This window comes from Bos mutus, chromosome 13 (assembly GCF_027580195.1).
Source record: "Bos mutus isolate GX-2022 chromosome 13, NWIPB_WYAK_1.1, whole genome shotgun sequence".
Taxonomy (NCBI): Eukaryota; Metazoa; Chordata; class Mammalia; order Artiodactyla; family Bovidae; genus Bos; species Bos mutus.
The window spans coordinates 31,795,565-31,810,262 of record NC_091629.1 but is presented as its reverse complement, the minus strand read 5'-3'; the positions used below and the strand labels follow the sequence as shown (position 1 = coordinate 31,810,262).

At 43.5% G+C, this 14,698-nt stretch overlaps 1 protein-coding gene and 1 long non-coding RNA gene across 3 annotated transcripts in view; one reads left to right on the top strand and one right to left on the bottom strand.

The window, feature by feature from the left end:
• Window positions 1-2,797: 2,797 nt before the first annotated feature.
• On the bottom strand, window positions 2,798-13,740 carry LOC138990525 (uncharacterized). Its single transcript, XR_011466666.1, has 3 exons — window positions 13,508-13,740; window positions 5,600-5,945; window positions 2,798-3,844 (listed from the first exon to the last, which is right to left on the bottom strand). It is a non-coding gene; the product is annotated as an uncharacterized lncRNA (long non-coding RNA).
• Window positions 13,741-13,869: 129 nt separating this feature from the next.
• SLC23A2 (solute carrier family 23 member 2) overlaps window positions 13,870-14,698 on the top strand; it is a 142,427-nt gene continuing 141,598 nt past the window's right edge. Inside the window, exon 1 of one of the 2 annotated variants that reach the window (XM_070381241.1) lies at window positions 13,870-13,983. The gene's annotated coding sequence lies outside the window, so the exon portion shown is untranslated. The remainder of the gene's footprint in view (window positions 13,984-14,698) is intronic. The other variant, XM_070381242.1, reaches the window with a different exon arrangement.

Below are 14,698 nucleotides of genomic sequence, written 5' to 3'. Positions count from 1 at the left end.
TTGAGTCCCGTAAGACCAAGTCAGGTCTTGGCTGACTCTCCCTTCTTCTGTCTCTCCAGGATGAGGTGTCCCTGCTGCTCTGTGGCCCCCTAATATCCTCTGGGTAGATTTATGGAGATGAATAAATCTCCATAAATGGCCAAGTCTTTATCTCCAGCCCTAAACTGTCTCCCAAGCTCCTGACTCGTGTTTCTAAATATCATCAGGCATTCCTAGTCTGGTGTTCCACAAACATGCAAACCTTAACAAGAGTCAGACACAAAGTCCTTTTTGCCCTCTGGTCTCCAGCCTCTCAACCCTCCATTCACACTCCCATGTTCCCAATAACACCACGTCATCTGTGAAGTCAACATCTAACCATCCACCAAATTGGACTCTTAGATGATTTTCATCTTTAGCCTTTCTCCCCAAATCTGCTGTCTTTTAAATCTTGTCACTCCTAATATCAGCAATAATAAAAATAATGATGATAATTATTATTTATGGCTGCCATTTTATTGTTTCAACCATATTTTGAGAAAGGTGCTAGTCATGGGACCTTAATCTCTCTGAGCCTCAGTATCTTTGTCATATGGGGACAAGAACCGTGTACTTCATGGGGTGGTTGTGAGGGTTACACTAAAAATAACAATTGTGAAGTATTTGGAACAGTCAGTATCTTGATTGTAGTAAAGTGCTCAACAAACATTATTGCCACTAATTTTATTTTTTCACTATTATTAAAATTGACCCATTTCACAGGTGATGACCAGATAGGTTAAGTAACTCTTCCAAGCTCAGCTAATTGAGTTTTTCCAGTCTGGCTCTTCATATCTATCCCTATTGCCATAGCATTAATGAATCACTTCTCATATAGACTTTTCATCACCTTCTAAGCAGTCTTCTCTCCATCCATTTCTTTGTCCACCTCTCCATCCTCCACACAAGAAACACCTCAAATGCCTATAAGGGGTGCTTAGTAGATGCTCTCAGTGTTCCACCCAAATGCTCAACTCCCCCTGGGTTCCACTGACAACAGCTGTTCGTCATACACCTGGCTTCTCTGTGCTTTTGTTTCCAAAGGTCTACATCTATTTAGAGGACTATCCTACATCTGTACTGGGCTACTGGAATTGTTCTGCCTAAAAGCACAGAGAGGACAGGAGCTTATGTCTTGACTGTCAAGTACTGGGTACGAGCACCCAGCTCCCTTATTGAGATATAACTTCTTCTCCAGAACTCCCCTATGAGATCAGGATGAGGCTGAGACCTTACCTAAAATCACTTCTCTCTTAGCTTCTGTTCTCCTCATTTTGCATTCCCCACTGTCTTAGCAATTTCTCCTGGCAGCCTTTCCTTCATAAATCACCTGCAAACAAACCTTTGTCTGGTTCTGGAAAATCTGATCGAAGACATTGGATCTTACAAGGCTCTCAGGAATTTCTCCTGGTTTCTGTTTTTAGTTTTGTAGCACTTGACCTCTATGAATGAACTATGTAGTATTAGCCTTGTGGATCACCTGGAGAAGACAGAATTTGACTACTAGGTGAGACATCATGGTTTCTTGGCCAGCCAAGAGACACATGGCATTGTACAGGAGACTAACCTGAGTACTGTGGAAAAGCAGGTGGGAAGAATCGACTAGAGAGAGAAAGGTAATATGAAGATTCTAGTATATGTTCATTGCATAAACTTCAGAACTTCAAGTACAACAAAGAAATTGAGTCACTTGTAATCCGACCAACTCATGGATAATTACTACTCATAACTGATATCTTATTGTATTCCTGTTAGTTATCTATTGTTGTACAATAAATTATCCCCAGATGTAGAGGCCTAAAACAAAACTAAACATTTATTATATAACTTCTGTGGTCAGGAATTCAGGAACAGCCTAGCTGGGGTTCAGGCTTAGGGTCCTGGGAGGTTGCAGTTTTAAGACATTAACTGGGTCTGCAGTCAGTTGAAGGTCTGACTGGGACTGAAAAATCCTCTTCCAAGATGACATGCTCACAAGGCCTTTGGCAGGGGGCCTCAGATTTTTGTCACATGAACCTCTCGCAAGAGCTGCTTGAGTATCCTCACGGCATGACTGCTAGCTTCCCCTAAAGCAAGGGATCCAAGAGAAAACAAGATAAAAGACACAAGGTGTTCATAGCCTTAGAAGTCACACATTGTTCTTTTTCCAAACTTCTTTGATTACACAGGTCAGCTTTGTTCATTGTGGGAGGGAACTACCCTGTAAATCATTCACCTACCCAAAAACCATTCACAAGTGTATGAATAATAGAAGGAAAGGATCATTGGGGGCCTTTCGGGAGGTCGGTTATCATGATCCCCTTCCATTCTTCTCTTTCATTTTGTATTTCTCTGTCTCTCTTTTTCAATTGTACACACTATCTTTTATAGGAAATTATACTGGTTGCTCACTCAACTGCCATTTCCTTTTTCTTTATTGTTAACACAGCACCAACTCATTAATGTTTTATTTTTTGGGATTCTTAGCAGCAGACAACATAATCTTCTCTAGCAGAAAGTATGTTGTTCACAGAATCATTGGCAGGGCTGAAGAAACATGATCTATGTTAGAGGTGGGTAAACTATGGCCAGCAGACTTACTGCCTATTTTTACAAATAGAGTTTTATTAAAACATAGTAACACTCTTTTGTCTACATATTGTCTATAGTTGCTTTCACACTACAATGCAGAGTTGAGTAGTTGTGACAGAGACCATATATAATACACAAAGCTTAAAATATTTACCACTTGGCCCTTTAAGAAAAAGTCAGAATGGTGAATCCACTATAGTATGGAGGTTCTTCAAAAAAAATAAAAACAGAATTACCATATGATCCAGCAATACCACTTGTGGGTGTATATGTCCAAAAGAATTCAAGGCGGGATCTTAAAGAGATGTTTGCATACCCATGTTTATTGCAGTACTACTTACAACAGCCAAAGATGGAAATAATCTTAATGCCATTGACAGAGAAATGGATCAAGAAAATGAGATTTACCTGGTGGTCCAGTGGTTAAGACTTGGTGCTTCCAATGCAAGAGGCATGAGTTCAATTCCTGGTGAGGGAGCTAAGATCCCACATACCACATGGCATGGTCAAAAAAACACAAACAAACAAGATAATGTGGTATATCTTGTTTGTGTTTATGATACAGAGAAATAATCTTCCTGCAATATAGGAGACCAGGGTTTGATCCCTGGGTCAGGAAGATCTCCTGGAGAAGGAAATGGTAACCCACTGCAGTATTCTTGCCTGGGAAATCACATGGATAGAGGAGCCTGGTAGGCTACAGTCCATGGAATTGCAAAGAGTCAGACACGACTGAACGACTAGCACACCAACACACATACATACAATGGAATATCAGATTAGATCAGATCAGTCACCCAGTCGTGTCCGACTCTTTGCAACCCCATGAATCGCAGCACGCCAGGCCTCCCTGTCCATCACCAACTCCCGGAGCTCACTCAGACTCACGTCCATCGAGTCAGTGATGCCATCCATCCATCTCATCCTCTGTCGTCCCCTTCTCCTCCTGCTCCCAATCCCTCCCAGCATCAGAGTCTTTTCCAATGAGTCAACTCTTCGCATGAGGTGGCCAAAGTACTGGAGTTTCAGCTTTAGAATCATTCCTTCCAAAGAAATCCCAGGGCTGATCTCCTTCAGAATGGACTGGTTGGATCTCCTTGCAGTCCAAGGGACTCTCAAGAGTCTTCTCTAACACCACAGTTCAAAAGCATCAATTCTTTCGGTGCTCAGCCTTCTTCACAGTCCAACTCTCACATCCATACATGACCACAGGAAAAACCATAGCCTTGACTAGACGAATGGAATATCACACAGCCTTAAAAAAGGAGGAAAACCTGTCACATGCTATAACAGCAATGAACCTTGAGGACATTGTGTTAAGTGAAATAAGCCAGCTTCAAAAGGACAAATACTATATGAGTTCACTAACATGAAATTTCTAAAGTAGTAAAAAGCATAGCAACAAGGTCAAAAATTGGTTGCCAAGGGTTAGGGGAGGGAGGAATTCATGTTTAATGGGTAGTTTCAGTTTTGCAAGAGGAAAAGGTCCTAGTGATTTGTTGTACAACAATGCAAATATACTCAACATGGCTGAACTTAAAAATGGTTAAGATGATAGTTTTTTTTTACCAGAATAAAAAAAAAAAGGAGTCACAGAATGACTTCCCAAACTGCACTGAGAACTGGGATGCCAACGACCCTACTGCCCATGCCACAGTCAGGATACTGCAGATGAGGAAACTCCTGCCACCTCCAGAATCCTAACCCCTGTGCACCATTCCCAAGTGGCTCAGTGATAAAGAATCCACCTGCCAACACAGGAGATGCAGGAGAGGCAGGTTTTGATGCCTGGGTTGGGAAGAACCCCTGGAGGAAGAAATGGCCACCTACTCCAGTATTCTTGCCTGGATAATCCCATGGACAGAGGAGCCTGGTGGGATGCAGCCTATAGGACTGCAGACTTGGACACGATTGAGCAACTGAGCACACACGCACGTGCCATATTCACACCAGCAGCCAGTCTTTTCTGAGTCCTGCCTCTCCTGCACATGATTCAGCTTTCATCCACAGGTCCACAGGAGCATTTTGAGGGGTGGAAGTTCTGACGGGTGGGAGTTTTAGCTTCTAGCCTTCTTTGTCCAGGAAAATATGCTGGGAAACCAATCCCAGTATTAACCATGACTGTCCATCAACCTCTCCCTAGTCATGTGCCACAGTCACATTTTTCAGGTATTCCCTATTCAAGAGTAAATCCTGAATAGTCTAAGCCAATGATTTTCAAACATTATAATTACCTGGAGAGTTTGTTAAAACATAGATTACTGGGTCGTACCTCCAGAGTTTATGAGTTAGAAAGTCTGGGATGGAACCCAAGAATTTGTTTTTTTTTAAAAAAATCCCAATTGAAACTGGTGGTTTAAGTATTACCCTTTGAGAACCATTGGTCTAAGTCACTGTTTCCTAACCTTTTTCACACCCTGCCCACACCCTGGAAAGAATCTGGGTCCTCAAAGGTGGTATGAAACTATTAATCAATCCTAAATCCATCCTTACCTCTGGGCTTTTGTTAGCAGAGAAAATACATTTTCCTTATGCCCTTACATTCTTTATTCCTTACGCATAAATAAGATTCAGCATTCTTTGTTATTTTCAGTCAAAGGTAATTTAATTTATATGCACTTCAAACTGCTTTTGATTTATGTTTCATGAACACTGTTTCCAATCATTTGATATTTTTCTACATCATCAAACAAAATAGTTGCATAACACTTGTGTTGAAATGTATTTAGTAATTCCTCTTGAGAATTCTATGGTAGCCCAGTGGTTAGGACTCCACCACTCCACTGCAGGGGCCTTGGGTTTGATCCTTGGACAGAGAACTAAGATCCTGCATGCTGTGCAGCTCAGGCCAAAAAGAAAAAGAAAAAACTTAAAAATCTCTCTTATTAGATGTTTAGGAGATTTCCCATTTTTTTATTATTACAAATTATGCTACAATAGACATCCATGTCCATAAACCTTTGCATACATTCATAAATATTTCCATAGGATAAACTTTGATAGGTCATACCTGAATGGTCTAGTGGTTTTCCCCACTTTCTTCAATTTAAGTCTGAATTTGGCAATAAGGAGTTCATGATCTGAGCCACAGTCAGCTCATGTTTTTGCTGAGTGTATACAGCTTCTCCATCTTTGGCTGCAAAAAATATAATCAATCTGATTTCAGTGTCGACCATCTGGTGATGTCCATGTGTAGAGTTTTCTCTTGTGTTGTTGGAAGAGGATGTTTGCTATGACCAGTGCATTCTCTTGGCAAAACTCTATTAGCCTTTGCCATGTTTCATCCTGTACTCCAAGGCCAAATTTGCCTGTTACTCCAGGTGTTTCTTGACTTCCTACTTTTGCATTCCAGTCCCCTATAAAGAAAAGGACATCTTTTTTGGGTATTAGTTCTAAAAGGTCTTGTAGGTTTTCATACAACTGTTCAACTTCAGCTTCTTCAGTGTTACTGGTAGGGGCATAGACTTGGATTACTATGATATTGAATGGTTTGCCTTGGAAACGAACAGAGATCATTCTGTCGTTTTTGAGATTGCATCCAAGTACTGCATTTCAGACTCTCCTGTTGACCATGATGGCTACTCCATTTCTTCTAAGGGATTCCTGCCCACAGTAGTAGATATAATGATCATCTGAGTTAAATTCACCCATTCCAGTCCATCTTAGTTCACTGATTCCTAGAATGTCGATGTTCACTCTTGCCATCTCATGTTTGACCACTTCAATTTTCCTTGATTCATGGACCGACATTCTAGGTTCCTATGCCTAGAATGCAAAGATGTAGAGGAAAACAACAGAAAGATAAAGACTAGAGATCTCTTCAAGAAAATTAGAGATACCAAGGGAGCATTTAATGCAAAGATGGGCTCAATAAAGGACAGAAATGGTATGGACCTAACAGAAGCGGAAGATATTAAGAAGAGGTCACAAGAATACACACAAGAACTATACAAAAAAGATCTTTATGACCCAGATAATCACAATGGTGTGATCACTCAACTAGAGCCAGACATCCTGGAATGTGAGGTCAAGTGGGCCTTAGGAAGCATCACTACGAACAAAGCTAGTGGAGGTGATTGAATTCCAGTTGAGCTATTTCAAATCCTAAAAGATGATGCTGTGAAAGTGCTGCACTCAATATGGCAGGAAATTTGGAAAACTCAGCAGTGACCACAGGACTGGAAAAGGTCAGTTTTCATTCCAATCCCAAAGAAAGGCAATGTCAAAGAATGCTCAAACTACCACACAATTGCACTCACCTCACACGCTAGTCAAGTAATACTCAAAATTCTCCAAGCCAGGCTTCAGAAATACATGAACCATGAACTTCCAGATGTTCATGCTGGTTTTAGAAAGGGCAGAGGAACCAGAGATCAAATTGCCAACATCTGTTGGATCACAGGAAAAGCAAGAGAGTTCCAGAAAAACATCTATTTCTGCTTTATTGACTATGCCAAAAGCCTTTGTGTGGATCACGATAAACTGTGGAAAATTCTGAAAGAGATGGGAATAGCAGACCACTTGACCTGCCTCTTGAGAAACCTGTATGCAGGTCAGGAAGCAAGAGTTAGAACTGGACATGGAACGACAGACTGGTTCCAAATAGGAAAAGGAGTATGTCAAGGCTGTATATTGTCACCCTGCTTATTTAACTTCAATGCAGAGTACATCATGAGAAACTCTGGGCTGGGAATAAGCACAAGCTGGAATCAAGATTGCCGGGAGAAATATCAATAACCTCAGATATGCAGATGACACCACCCTTATGGCAGAAAGCAAAGAGGAACTAAAGAGCCTCTTGATGAAAGTGAAAGAGGAGAGTGAAAAAGTTGGCTTAAAACTCAACATTCAGAAAACTAAGATCATGGCATCTGGTCCTATCACTTCATGGCAAATAGACAGCGAAACAGTGGAAACAGGGTCAGACTTCATTTTTTGGGGCTCCAAAATCACTGCAGATGGTGATTGTAGCCATGAAATTAAAAGACGCTTATTCCTGGAAGGAAAGTTATGACCAAACTAGACATCATATTAAAAAGCAGAGACCTTACTTTGTCAACAAAGGTCTGTCTAGTCAAGCCTATGGTTTCCCAGTAGTTATGTATGGATGTAAGAGTTGGACTATAAAGAAAGGTGAGCTCCGAAGAATTGATGCTTTTGAACTGTGGTGTTGGAGAAGACTCTTGAGAGTCCCTTGGACTGCAAGGAGACCCAACCAGTCCATCCTAAAGAAGATCAGTCCCGGGTGTTCATTGGAAGGACTGATGTTGAAGTTGAAACTCCAATATTTTGGCCACCTGATGCAAAGAGCTGACTCATTGGAAAAGACCTTGATGCTGGGAAAGATTGAAGGCAGGAGGAGAAGGGGATAACAGAGGATGAGATGGTTGGATGGCATCACTGACTCAATGGATATGAGTTTGGGTAAAGTCCAGGAGTTGGTGATGGACAGGGAGGCCTGGCATGCTGCAGTTCATGGGGTAGCAAAGAGTCGGACATGACTGAGTGACTGAACTGAACTGAACTGAAACTTCTATAGACTTGTAAGATTAAAGTGTAAGCAGTTTTTAAAGATTTAAAATATACCTTGCCAAGGTTTCCAGAAAGGTTGTACTGATTTAACTCCTGTCAAGAGTGTGGGAGGGTTTTAATTTCCTCATGTCTTCACCAACATTGGGTATTATGCAGTCTCCTGTGCTGGTGAAGACTCTTTGGGCTCATCTCTGGGACTTCACTCCTCTCCATCTGTATACTCTCCTACATGATCCTATTGGATTCATTGGTTTTAAATATTACACAGAGCTGATGACTCCCAAGTGTTTAAGTCCAGCCCAACCCTCCTCCCTGAGCCCATAAGAGTGAATCTGGATATAGCTATCCAATTGTTCCCTCTTGAGATGTCACAGATAGAAGACTTTTCCAAAGCTCCTCCATTCATCCTGTCTATGAAGTAGTTCCTCACCTATCTGACTGCCTAAGCTCCAAACCCAAAAGCCTTCCTTGATACCTCCCTTTCCTTTGCACTCCGTATACAGCCTGTTAGCAATCCCTGTCATTTTATCTTCCAAGGATATTTTGAATTTGCCTCCTTATGTTCATTTGTACTGCTCTCACTTTAGGTCAAGCCACCTTCTTCCATCTGAGCTACTATAACTCCTCCCTGTTCTGTGTTTGATTTACTTTTGACGTATCCCAAACCACATAGCAACAGAGTGATCATCTTAAAACAGAAATGAGATCATATTATTTCCCTGCTCATACCCTCTAATGATTTCCTATTATACTTAGAAACCCTGTGTCATCTGGGCCTCTCATGACCTCTTCCCCAATCTCATTTCATCTCTGTGTCCTAATCACATCAACTGCTTTTCAATTTATCAAACATGACATGCTTTTTCCTGCTTCAGGACATTTATACTTGCTACTCCTCTTTTTGGAATGGTCTTTCCCAACTGAGTATAATTGACTTTGAGTCACAGCAACAATGTCCCTTTAGGCCTTTTTTACTACTTTATCTAAGATGGTGCCCCAACCTGGATTATAGTCAGCCCCTTTTATTGTCCCTTTTTAGCATTTATCACAGACACAAATTTTACTTACTTACTGGTTACCATTTCATGACTTAGAATACAAGTCCACTAGGTACCAGGAGCCCAGCTAGACATTGGGTATACAATTATTTCTCTCCTGACCTCCCATACTTACCAGTGTATAGGCTCACTGCGGCAGGTGAGGTGAGCTTTGTCAGTGATGCCCAGTGCCTGCCTGGTAACACGTGACCAATGACGTGGCTATACTAACTTAGATGAGTAAGTGGAGCAGTCAACAATCTGGGCACAAAGGACCTAAATTCCAAGTGACCTTATATAACTGGAGATCTTATCAAAAACAAAGAGAATGAAATTCATTATAGATAGAATGTAAACATAGTCTAGGGAAAGAATGAGTGTGTGGTATGGCTCATTTTTATGGCTCAAAACCAGCTATGGGCTCAGTTTTACAGCTAGATTAGGCCTCTTATAGTAATATGTAATTTTTATTTGTAAAGGGCTATGAAAAACATTTGTAGAAAATATTTTCACAGTAATTATATCATTTAATCCATATATTCACTAGGTGGTAGATAGAGTAGACAGAATTATCTTAAGTTTGCATAATGGGACACCTACACGTAGCCTGGTTAAATGGTTTCCCCAGGGTCATTTAGCAAGGCAGAGATGTGGAAAGGGTAGACCAGTTTAGACTTCCTCCCACAGATTCCCTTGCCATAACCAACCTTCTTATTAATCTTTGCCAATCTGATAGCTGGAAAATGATACAACGATGCCTAAATTTTTGTTCCTTTTTAGGGAATAGAGGTCCCAGCTCTCAGAGAGGGACTGAGTCATTTTCTATAGTGATCAAACGCAAAGCACAAGTCTCTCCAAGCCTCAGGCCAGCTCTCGCTTTCCTGCTCACTCACCACCTGGACATCTCCACCAAGCCCAGCCCTCCTGCTGAAGAAGCCTCAGCTTCTTATCTTTTTATGTTGACTTCTCTGGCAGATTTCTCACCTGTACTCCCAGTCCTGGCCTGCACCTTGAGGACACTGCTACCCACAGCTGTCTCTCTTGGTGTCAGCCTGGTGGTGAAGATGTCATCTTATGGTGCGTCTATATATAGAATACATTCTGACCTTAAAAAAGAATGAGAACTTCCCTGGTGGTCCAGTGGCCAAGCTTCTGTGCTCCCAACGCAGAAGGCCTGGGTCTGATGCCTAGTTAGGGAACTAGATTCCGCATGCTGCAAGTAAGAGTTTGCTTGCTGAACTTTAACCCAGTCCAGCCAAATAAATAAATAAGTATTTTTTAAAAAAGAATGGAATTCTGATATGTGCTACAACTGGGATGATTGTTCACTTAGGCTAAGTGAAAGAAGTCAGATACAAAAGGACAAATATTGTATGAGTCCTGTTAGATGATATACCTAGAACAGGAAAATTCAGAGACAGTAAATAGAATAGTAGTTACCTGGGGGCATGGGAAGTTATTGTTTAATGGGTACAGAATTTCAGTATGGGATGATAAAAAAGTTCTGGAGATGGATAGTGGTGATGGTTACAAAACAACATAAGTGCACTTAATGCAACTGAATTGTACATTTAAAAATGACTAAAATGGTAAATTTTATGTTGTGTTTATTTTACCACAATAAAACAAGGAATGAAATACGGACATGCTACAATATGTTTTAACCCTGAAAACATTCTGTTAAGTGAAAGATGCCAGTCACAAAAGATAACATGTCATATCATTCTATTTATATTAAATATCCAGATTAGGCAAATACATAGAAATAGAGTGTAGATTAGTGGTTGCCAGGGGCTGGCAGGAGGCAAGGAAGAGTGAATGACTGCTAATAGGTATGATGTTTCATTTTGGGGTGATGGAAATGTTCTAAAATTAGATAGTGGTGATGGTTGTACAGCTTTGTGAACAAATTAAAACTATTGAATTATGTACTTTAAAAAGGTGAATATTATAGTATGTGAATTATATCTCAATTAAAAAAAAGGGAAGTAAGGAGGTGGGATTGGGGAGAGGGCTACATGATACTCCATACAATGCTATACCACAGTTTATAGAGCCATTCCCCAGTTAATGGACATTGGGTCTTTCTTTCCCTTTTATTCTTTCTTTCTTTCATTTTAAAAAATGATGCAATGTACATCATTGAACATGCAAAAAAAAAAAAGATACGGTTTCAGGTAGGTCTTGGGCCCTCCCATGCTGTGCCATGCCTAGGTATGTCTCAGTATGGGACTGATTTAGAAAGCATCAGTTCCCCTGACACCAAGAGATGGTGTAGGGAGGAAGCTTTTGCCCTCCTCTCCAAGCACTTTCTCAGGGGTCAGCAAACTACAATGCATGTGCTGTTCTGGTCTCAGCTAAGAATGATTTTACAGATGAACACATTTGCAATCAATTTAATGGTAGGACTCCAACTAATTAATTGGATCCCAATTAAGCAAAATCTCCCCTTCCACTGCCAATTCTATTCTCATTAGTGCCCTGAATTACAAAAATATTATATCGATGATTATTGTATTTTGAATTTCATCAATAAAAATTTTGTGGAGATGCCATATTTAAAATTCCTAGATAGTATCCAGGAGAGGTTATCTGGAAGACAATTGGAAATGTGTGCCTAGAAGTTCAGGAAGATGTCTGTCTGGTCTGGAGAGAGATTTAGGAATCATAAGGAGATGGCTGACTTTCAGAGAAGGACAGGGCAGGGGAAAAGATGGAGAGAAAGGAGATACTAAGGAAAACTAACATTTCTAGAGGCATGAGTAATTCACTGAGAGGCAATGGGTGTAGAATGATAAGTAAGACCCAGTGGTATTATTGCTAGAAAAGAGTTTTGAGAAGGAGGGAGAAATCAATGGAATGTTACAGAGGCATCAAGGAAGAAAAGGTCTGTATACAGGTAGTTGGATTTGGCAACTAGAAGGTCACTGGTAACTTTGTCATTAGGAAAAGCAAAGGGTGACAGTACCTGAGGAGTGAGGAGAAGGACAGGAAAGGAAGAAAGGTAGGAGGGTGGGAGAGGCCAGGATAGCGCAAGTTTTTCAGAATAGGAAAAACCTGTACATGTCTAGGGAAGGAGAGGGAGATACTGAGGATGCAATAGTTAGCTCCCTTTCTCTATTAGAGATCTCTCATCCCTGGCTGAACAAAACAGTAGTACCTCCTGTCCACATTCCACAGCCCCCCATAACAGATTGGCTGGAAAAGGCTCTCTCTGGTATAGGAGGATGGTGTAGATGTTAAAACGGACAGGCAGTGTGAACTTTTCTTCAGGTACTGGTCACAGAATTTTTGTCTCATTTTCTCCATCTTCAGTGTGGATCAAAACACCTGGCCTTCCAGGGTGTACTGAATTTTACAAGCCAACTCTTGTATTTTAAAAACACAAGTTATTAGAGAAGTAAATAGGATGACATTGATTCTCAAAGGCTCTGCTGCTGCTGCTAAGTTGCTTCAGTCGTGTCGGACTCTGTGTGACCCCATAGCCGGCAGCCCACCAGGCTCCGCCTTCCCTGGGATTCTCCAGGCAAGAACACTGGAGTGGGTTGCCATTTCCTTCTCCAAAGGCTCAGACCACATCTATTTTATGAAATTCCCACAGTTGCTGGTCACCACCCTCCATCATTGACATCTGTGATATCCATAACACCGAGGCCTCCAAACTGTGTAAAACAGGCAGAAATTCGATGATAAAATCTCCTCCTAATGTAAGATCAGACACCGTCCACTGTTCTTTAGCTCTCTAGAGTTGTTTGGGGGCACTAATCAGTTATTACTCAGTTGTAACAACAACTAGACAAACTTCAAGATGGAAGGTGCTATGAGAGTATTAATTATTAGGTTTTTGTTTGTTTGGGCTTGAGTTCAGATAGTCTTCAGCAGTGGCTCGCAAAGTGTGAACCCCAGAGAACAGCATGATCATCACGGGGAACTTGTCAGAAACGAAAAATCAGGAGCCTCACTCCACACCTCTGGTCTCAAAAGCCCTAGGGGTGGGACCCAGCCATCTTGATATGGTCAAGGTGAGGCTGCGGTGCGCTAAAGACTGACGGCCACGGATTTATTTGCGGCCTTTCCGCTAAGCCACCCTTATCCAGCGACATCGCTTTTTTTTTTTTTTTTTTAATAGAAATGTAGACTCTCAGGCTGCATCCCAACGCACTGAATCAGAAGCCGCAACTAAACACGACCTTCAGGGGAGTCTGAGAAGCCTCGTTCTGCACAATGTAACGAGGACCTCTTCCCAAGTTCAAAAAAAAAAAACCCTGACAGCCTAACTGGAGAAACAGTGAAAGTGCCTTAAGACATCCAATCCACTGAGCCCAAGGCGCCGCAGATTGCTTTATTACCTTCTCTGAGAGACGACAGGGCTCGCTCGGTGTCAGGCTCGGTAAAAAGGGGATACGAGGAGGGCGAGACTCCAGGCAAGCGCTCTATAGTCCAAGTGGGTCCGCAAGAGCGATGAGACTGGAAGGCACGAGAAGGGGCGCGCTTCCCACGCGAGGGGCGGTGGGAAATAAAAGGAGAGCGGCGGGGCAGAGAGGACGATTAGGGGAGGGCATATGGGGGGCCTGACGGCTGGCTTGGCTTTGCGGACGGGCGGGGAGCCCCTCCCGCGGGGGAGACAAGAGGGCGGGGGTCGGGCGCGGAGAGAGAGGTGGGTCCAGGTCCGCGCGGGGGCGGGCGGCTCCACGGCTCCCCGCCCCCGGCCCGCCCCTCCGCGGCGCCATTTTGCAGGCGGCAGTCGCGGGAGCCAGAGGCAACGGCTGGTACTGCGGAGCGGAGGCGCAGCCGGCAGGACTGGAGCCCGGCGAGCTGCAGCCAGGTGAGAGCCCGGCCGCCGCGCCCCCTACCTGGCCCGCGGGCCGCACTTGCCAGGCCCGGCAGCGAGGGGCCTGCGGCGCCCACGAGGCCAACCAGGCACGGCCCCCGCGCGCTGTCAGTGGCCCCGCGGTGCGGCCTGCGCCCCCATACCCGGGCCCATCTGCCGGGTCCCTGCACCGGCAGGTCATCCTGGCCGCGGGACCCAGGGATGCCTGGCGACCCCCAGCCCCCGCCGGGCCCCTGAGCGCTCACCTCTGCTCGTGGCCGGAGCCGCGGGGCGCTCGGGCCCTCAGGCCGCGCGGCGGGCAGGCTAGTGGGGTCTCCCCGGCCCTCGGCCCGCGCAGCCTGCGATCGCTCTCCGGTCGGCCCTCCGCAGGCGGTGCGCGCGGGCATCTCTGTGCCCCCAGGAATGCAGGGCCATCAAGAGGGACGGCAGAGGCGGCGGGGGGGGGGTGCCCTTTATATTTTTGCTTTCTTTCTCTCCTACAGTGGCTGCGCCAAGTAATTTTAGGAGCTCCTGCCCAGTCCCCAGGGCCGTTCTTTCTGACAAGACTCTTGGGGGTCGGGGTCCCCCTGTTGCCACCTTCTTGTTAAAAGAAATTGACATTTTCGAGTATGACTAGTTTATGGGCGCAGAATTTTCTCCTTCCTTTGACTCTAGATGTCCCTTTGATGGGTAGCTGACAGGAATTCGGCCTGCAGGCTGGGGGTTTTAA